This window comes from Urocitellus parryii, chromosome 3, assembly GCF_045843805.1.
Source record: "Urocitellus parryii isolate mUroPar1 chromosome 3, mUroPar1.hap1, whole genome shotgun sequence".
Classification (NCBI taxonomy): domain Eukaryota; kingdom Metazoa; phylum Chordata; class Mammalia; order Rodentia; family Sciuridae; genus Urocitellus; species Urocitellus parryii.
The window spans coordinates 214715630-214723926 of NC_135533.1; positions in this window are offsets into that span (position 1 = coordinate 214715630).

Consider the following 8297-nt stretch of genomic DNA (forward strand, 5'->3'; position numbering starts at 1 on the left):
CTAAAGCCACTGGTCAGATGGGGCGGCCAGATGGGGGGAAAACAAGGGTGAAGGGCTGGGGGACAAAGCTCAAACGTCCATCTTCCTGGGTCCCACTGGGAGCTCATCCCGGTGGGCAGCCAGTAGAAGCTGGACCAAGCCCACCCCACTGGCAGGTACCCCATCTTCCTCGGGCACCTCCCTCCTGTCCCCTTCTCTCCTCAGCCAGGTTGGATGGCTCCGCCCTCGTGGGCACCCAGCCCCCTTCCTGCCCGGTCCAGGATGCCCCTGACCTCAGAACCCTATAAGTCTCTTAAGGACTCCCCATTGTCCTGGGGGCAATCAATTTCCCCAAACCCCACTGACAGCAGACCCAAGGCTCTCCTGACACCCCACTGTTTTCCACACACTTCACACCCCCCAACCTCCTTTCCTTTCCCCACAAACACAGCACCTTTCTTCCCACCTGAGGGCCTTTGCACCTGCTGTGGACGCTTCTCTTCCTCATTAACTTCTGCCCCCACCTCAGTCTCAGGGAAGCCATGTGTGACTGGCCCGGCCCACGAGACCCACCTGGCACCAGACTTGACCCTAACCTCACGTTGATCAGGATGGTACGATGCACCTCTCTGTGGGACCTACCCACTCAACACCCCTGCAGGTGACCTCCAGTAGGGCAGGGGCCAGGGAGCCACTGTACCAGGAACTGGTACTTGCCGGCCATCTCAAAGCCCTCTGACCAGGGAAAGGAGCAGCCAATAAATACGGAAAGAAATAAGGACTTCAGCCGGCAACAGGGGCCCTAGGGAAACTGGAACGAGGCACTGGACAGGCCATCAGAGGGTCTCAGAGGGATCGCAAGGACACAGGCCTCGAGGCATGACCACCTGGGTGGTGGAGGAACAGGAAAGGGTCTGTGTGGCCTAGCAGGGTGACGACAGGGAGGTGACTGACCACAGGGATCTGGAAAGCAGTGAAGGCTGAGTCCCTCCCCGTGCATTCCAGCATCCCAGGTGCCCACCTGGTGGTTAACTTCATGTGTCCGCTTGCCTGGGCCATGGGATGTCCAGACACTTAGTCAGACTTTATCCCAGGTGTTTCTGTGATGGTGTTTTAGGGGTTTAACATAGAAATCAACAGCACGAATAATGCAAATGACCCTCCTGGTGGGTGGGGGTGGTCCTCATCCAATTAGTTGAAGGCCTGAGTAGGAACAGAAGGGCTGGCCCGTGAGAGAGGGAGGGGTTCCACCAGCCTGGCTGCTTTTGTCCTGGGACACTGGCCTTTTCCTATGTTCAAACTGGAACAGCAGCTCTTCCTGGGTCTTCAGGTTGCGGCCTTTGAACTTGAACTACCTACGTCATCAGCTCCCTGGGTTCCCAGCGCCAATAAGAGACCTTGGGATCTGTCCACCTCCATAACCACATGAGCCAGCTCCTTATGCCTGTCTCTGTCTGCCCCCTCCCTCCCTCTCCCTCCCTCCACCCCTGGTTCCTCTGGAGAGCCCTGATTCATACAGAGGTCCTTGTTTTCTTGTTTTCCTGTGACAAGATCAGACCCTCCACATTCCAGAGCAGTCGGGAGGGGAACGTCTCTCCCTCCCCTGCACTTTGGACCTCACAGCCCCTCCTGGGCACAGGCCACCTCAGCCCCCTGCGCCCCCCACACCTGCTCTAGCCCTCTGTGCTCCTCTCCAGAAGAGGGAAACCCTGCTGCCCAGCTCTGGACATGCCCACAGACCCCAGGCTGGTGTGCCCTTCCTGTTGTGACAGTCCCTCCTGTCCTCTGTGTGGTGACCCTTGGGAAGAGTTTCTACTGGACAGACACCCGGAGGTCCTTGGTTTTGGTTTTGGCTTTGGCTTTTCTGAGAGCAGCAGGAGCCGTGGAGGGATTAAGGGCAGGGAAGTGGCCTGGCCTGGGGCAACCAGAGTGCATTCTGGGAAACCACCGAAGGGAGAGGCTGCCGGGAAGTGAGCGATTCCGGGCTGGCTTTGCAGGAGGGTGGGCAGAAGCAGGAGTCCAGCGCCCCCAGCACAGTGGGGCCGAGACCCTCTGGTGGGTGGTAAGAACGGCCACAGACCCCGCCAAGGACGTGCAGTAGCAGGGTGAGGATCCCCCTCTCAGAAGGTCATTCCAGGGACACAGACCAGCAGAGCCCAATAGGAAGGCACGACAGGGAGGTGACCTCTATGACCACATGGATCTGGAAAACAGTGAAGGCTGAGTTCCCCTCCCGTGCATTCCGAGCACTGGCCAGCTCCGCGGCTGCCCAGCTCCACGGCTGAGCTAGCCTTTAAACAGGGTAACTCCTGCCCCCAGGTCCAGCTTGTCCCCAGCTCCCTGAGGAAATGGGCTGGGCCAGGGGCTGGATCGTGCCTGGGCTGAAAGCTGGAGGAGGCACGGAGGCTGGAGGGAAGGAGGCAGGCCCGCGGGAAGTGCCTGGTGGTGACCTGCCAGATTCCCACCTCCCTGGGGCCCTGTGCCAGGCAGGAACGACCATCGCCCCACTCTGCAGGGGAAAAACTGAGGCCCAGGGCGGCAGAAGCAGCCCTCTCCCTCCAGCTGGGGGGCGGGTTTCCTAGCCCTGCTCCCCCCCCCCAGGCCTCGGCCGGAAGACGGTGGCCCAGGCAGCCCCGCGGGGGGGGGGGGGGGCAGGGAGGTGAGGAGGGGCCCAGCCAAACCGCAGAACAGGATTTCTCAGAACTTACAGTACGTGGGGAGAGGAGGCTGGGGCTGCCCCAGGACCTTCGCAGGGCGGAGAGACCGTGCGATGGGCCCGCGGCAGTGACCTCGGGGGAGGGACTCCGGCCACACCTCCTCCACGAGGACTCGGCCCAACGTCGGGGCACGGGTGGGGGGGGGCGGGGGGGCGCACAGGGACAGACGCCAGGGGGGGGGTCCCTGCACGGCCAGGCTCGTGCTCACGCTCACAGACGCGTGCGTTTCACCCAGGAGCTCCAAGAACACACGCGTGTCCGCGTTCCCGCGCCGCCGCCCCGCACACGCCGACCTGAGCGCACCCTGCCGCCAGCCACAGCCCCTCGCTGGCCGGTCCAGGCGCTCGGACCTGGTGATCCGAGCACACAGTCCAGGCTGGGAGGGGTCCCTCATCCCAGGGCCGAGTCCAGGCTGAGACTCGAGAAGGGACCACCTCCTTCTACAGCCCTGGGCATCCTGCACCCACCTTCGCCACCTCTCTGTCCCTCTCCCAGATGCCCCTCTGCCCTCTGGGCAGGGCACGCTCCCTGCATCATTTTAACAGAGGTGAAAGTCATAGAAGGTGAAATGAACCGCGCCAAGGTGCACATTCACGAGGCTCTGCAACCAGCTCCATCACCAGAACATCTCCATCACCCCGAAACCAAGCCGGTCCAATCCGCAGCCCCACCTGCACCCGGATCCTCTCCTCCCCCAGCCGCTCCGCCACCACCCACCTGCTCTCTCCAGGGATCTGCCTGTCGGGAATATTTCATATACATGGACCTAGACAACGTGCGACCTGTAGTGACTGGCTTTCTTCAGTGACTCACTTTTCTAGGTCCCACTTTAAGTGTCACCTCCTCAGAAGGACCTTCCCTGATCTGCCCAGCGCCTGAACATCCAGCCTCCTGCTCTGCAGCTCAAAGCCCTCAGCATTTGACATTATCCTGATCATTTCTTTTGTGCACAGGAAAGTGATCCACTTCCTTTGCAAAAGTGAGAAAGGGGTTTCATTCTCTCGAGGAAGTCGTGAGTGAATAGATGAGGAATGAATAAAAGAATCATGACACTCTGCTTTCACTCTCCAGAACTCAGATTCAGCTGGGCGGTGGCACCTGCCTGTCATCCCAGGATCTCGGGAGGCTGAGGCAGGAGGATCATGAGTTCAAAGCCAGCCTCAGTAACTGCGAGGCTCTAAGCAACTCAGTGAGACCCTGTGTCTAAACGAAATGTAAAAAGGGCTGGGGACGTGGCTCAGTGGTGACGCACCCCTGGGTTCAATCCTGGTACAAAAAAAAACCCCATTCAAATCAGTAGGATTCATCCTGACAGCCTAGTGGGAGAGGGGACCTATTGAGTGACACGTCCTGGCACCAATGCAGGGGTTCTTGTGATACACACAGATGCTCCCTGGGGCCTTCAACCTGCAGGTGGAGGCGGGGCCTGGCAGGGCGGCTGGGGATTTGACTCCATTGAAGCTGCCCCCAGGACAATCATTGGCACCTCCTCGATCCATTGATTCTGTCAACCCCCCTCCAGGCCCCACTTCATGTCAGCCGGGGGCACGTCAGAGCGGCCACTCAGAGAGGCCTGGAGAGGAAGGCCAGAGGTAGAAGAGGACCTTGCTGGGCAGGGAAAGCCTCCAGGTCAGCGCACAGCAGGTGCCAAGCCTGGGGCAGGAAGGACTCGGAGGGACAGAGCCGCTGGCCACAGCAGCGCAGTGTCAAGGGACGGCCTGTCCCTGCCGTGTGATGTGAGCGAGGTTTGTGGCCACTCTGAGCCTGATTTCCCCAACCGTCCAAGGGGAGCACAGCAATGAAGCTTTTCACAGGGTGAAACAATGCAAGAAAGAAACACTGGACGAGGCCTGGTGGCCGGAAAGGCCTGGTGGCCAGGAAAGGCCTGCTTTTCACGTGTGAGCGACCCGTGGGACTCGCCATCATGTGGGGCAAGGTGCCAAGGCCCTGCCTCGTGTCCCTGGCTGGGGCCACCCCCCCAGCTCCCTCTCTTCTCCATACCCTCCCCCAACCTGACCCCCGTGCTGCCCCATGGGCCCTTCCCAGCCACACTCTGGCTGACCCACTGTCACCTCCCTGCACCCCACGTCCACGTCCACGCCCCCTCCTCCACGTGTGTCAAACGCGATGCCTCGGGCGGGAGGCAGCTCTAGACCACAGGAGAGAGGAACTGCTGCGTCCCCTCCATGCCGCCTCCTCACCCAGCAGCTCGTCCTGCCTGGTCCCTCCGACCTCAGAAGGGCTCAGGGATAGGGACAGGAGGGACACCCCAGCTCTGACGGCAGGGCGCGTGTGGCCGTCCCTGGGGATATGAGTCACAGCGACACTGTGGTCAGTCGCCACCCCGCCCCCGCCCCGCACCTGTGTGCTGGGTTCACACACCACAGGATGGGGGTGGGAGGACAGTGACAGCACAAGTGTGCTCAGCAGCCCCCCCCACCGCCCATCTCACTCAGAGAGGAAGCCCGAGTCCTGGCCTTGACCCACGAGGCCCCACTCCATCTGCCCCGTCACCTCCCTCTGTCCCCCTTGCTCACTCAGTGGCCCTCCAGACACCGGGCATGGTCCTGCCTCAGGGCCTTTGCATGAACTGTGCTCTCTGATAGGGGATGCTTTTCCCTGGGTCCACGTAAGACTTCCTGCCTCATCTGCTTCAACTCTGTGCAAAGGTCCCTTTCTCGGCAAACCCTTCCTGATCTTCCCGCTCTGACTAGAACCCGCTCGCTGCTACCTTTCCTAAGCCCTTCACCTCCTTTTTCTCTGTGAAATTCTTATCATGACTCTTCCGACTATACATTTTTCTCACTTGTTTGTTTTTTCTTCTTTAATCTGCCTCCCTCGCTAGACTGTCAGACCACGGAGACAGGAAACACCTCTGTTTTGTTTATTACTCTTTCACCAGGGCCTGAAACATGGGGGCAGAAGACCATCTTTCCCGTGTGAGACTATCTTTATGATCTTCATGCATAGAAGGAATCGTAAACCAGGCACAGTGGTGCACCCTGAAGTCCAGAGGATCCCGAGTTCCAGGTCAGCCCCAGCAAGGGAACAAGAACTTGTCTCAAAAAATAAAAAGGGCTTGGGATGGAACTTGGTGGTAAAGTACCCTTGGGTTCAATTTTCAGTACCACACACCAAAAAAAAAAAAATCTTTTTTTAAAAAATATCTTTATTTCATTTTTATGTGGTGCTGAGGATCCAACCTAGTGCCTCACGTGTGCTAGACAAACACTCTACCACTGAGCCACAACCCCAGCCCGCCCAAAAAAATCTTAAACAAGAATGTTCAAACCATAAAAGAAAAGATTGGTAAACTGAGTTACATCCAGTTTTCAAATTCTGGTACAACAGAACATGCTGTGAGTAAAGTAAAAGACAATTGGGTGAAAATCATGGGATGTTCCTGACAAAGGATGTGTATCTAGAACGTATAAAAAGCTCTGAGAAATCAATAAGGAAAAGGTACAGAAGAGGCCATTTGTAGAGGAGATAACCCAGTAGCCAATGGATCTTGACAACAAAAAAAAAAAATTCAACAGAGGAATGTAGATTAAATTATTTTACACCCACTGGATGGGAAAAAGTCAGAAAGTCCGTTAAAACCAAGTGTTGAGTCAGGTGACGGCTCATGCCTGTAAACCCTGTGACTTGGGAGGCTGAGGTAGGAGATTTCCAAGTTGGAGGCCAACCCCAGTAACCTAGCTTAGACCATCTCAAAATTAAAAGAGAAACCAAAGGCCAAATGTTCTCTCTGATATGTGGATGCTGATCGCAATAGAAGGCCAGGTAGGGAAGAAGAGAGGACCTTGGATGAGAAACAGGGGAATGAAGGGAAGGGAGGGGGAATCGGAATAGGAAACAGCAGAAAGCGTCGGGCTCGTGTGATCACACGACCAAGGTGACTCCCATCACCTACAGCCCAGAGAATGAGAAGCCCTACTCCAGGTAGGCACAGATGTGCCGCATCCGACTGTCATGTATAACTAGTAAGAACAAATAAAAACAATAGCTTTAGGTGTGGTTCAGGGGTAAAGTACCCCTGGGTTTAATCCCCAGTACAAAAAAAAAATATAATAATCATCATCATAATGTTGGCAGTGAACTTCAAACCCGGCACATCTTTCATTGATGAAGTTTGACTGGAACGGGGTCACGGCCATCTGCTTACATATTGTCTGGCCGCTCTCATGCTACAAAAGCAGAATGGAGCAGCTGAACAGAGGCCGTGTGCCCTCCAAGTCAAAAGCATGACCCTGTGGCCCCCGACAGGAGATGCCCCTGCCAACCGCTGCTCTGGATTAAGGCTTCTCAGACCTCAGTGGGCACGTGGATCACCTGCAGGTCTTCAATGGAAAAGCTCCTTCCGTCTGAGCCATCCTGGGAGGGGCTGAGATTCTGCAAGTCTAATGACCCCCTGGGCAATGCGGATGCCCCTGGTCCACGGACTCCCTCCCGTTGGAATAGGAAGAATCTAGATAACACGGGGGCCCGCAGGATGTGTCTGTGAATCCCTCTAGACAAGAAAGGAATGTGGTCACATATTCCACTCGCTTTATCTCTGCCCCCAGAAATCACAAATGCGCGCAGTCAGAGACCGTCCCTTAACATTTATTGCACATTCTACATGAGCCAGAAACAACCCAAGCAGAAAGGTAACTCTGGGTTCATATCCAGGGAGATCTGGCCAGCCCAGAAGGATGCGTAGAAGAGGAAAGGAAACGTGTGGTTGTGTAATGTCCTAAAATTCAGTCGCCAAGTCGATCATGAATCTGACACACATAACCTCAGGGTGGGAAGTGACTGCAGGCTTCTTCCAGGAGGCCACATGGAGAGTTACCAGCTGTCCCATGGCTCTGGAAGGGCAGAGCCTACACCTGGGATCCCTGGCCCAGCACACAAGAAGAGAAATCAATGCATCTTGAATGAATGTTCTAGACATTTGTGAGAGTTTTCTCTTTCCATGAACTCTCAATCCAAGTCACTATTTCTCCCTTTCAGTTTCTGTTTGACATCTCAAAAAGCTATTTGTTGAAAATACATATATGTTAAATGAATAGCTGATTCATATTTAGTTTCAAGAGCCATCGTATTTAAAGAGCATTGACAAAAAAAAATAATAATAATAAGAGTCAGGCCTAGGATGAAAAGAAGGAATTTCAAAGAATGAAAGAACATTTCTCCTAAAACACCCTACTCTGGGTCAGGGAACATGAGAGCATACCACAAAGCAAAGGAAGAGAGAGGAGCTAACATGTATTGAAGGCCCACTGGGTGCCAGGATGTATGTGAAATTCTGTGTACAGAAAACATGAGATTTAGAACTCTCAAACCATCTGAGCTAAGTGTGGTCTCCACTTTAGAGAGGAGAAACTGAGGTCTTCTTCCCCGATGCCAGCCATCTCTAAGCTGAGGGAGGGAGAAAAGGGAGGGTCTAAGCGGCCCCCGTATTAAAAACAGCATCCAAATGGAGGCTTGTAAGAAGCAGGATTTAGCTCAAGAGAAGGAACAGTGAAGTGGTTTAGAGGAAGTGAGTTCTCCATCACTAGAGGCATTCGAGTTGAGACTGAATGACCACTCACCAAGGGCCCCTTCTGATCTGCT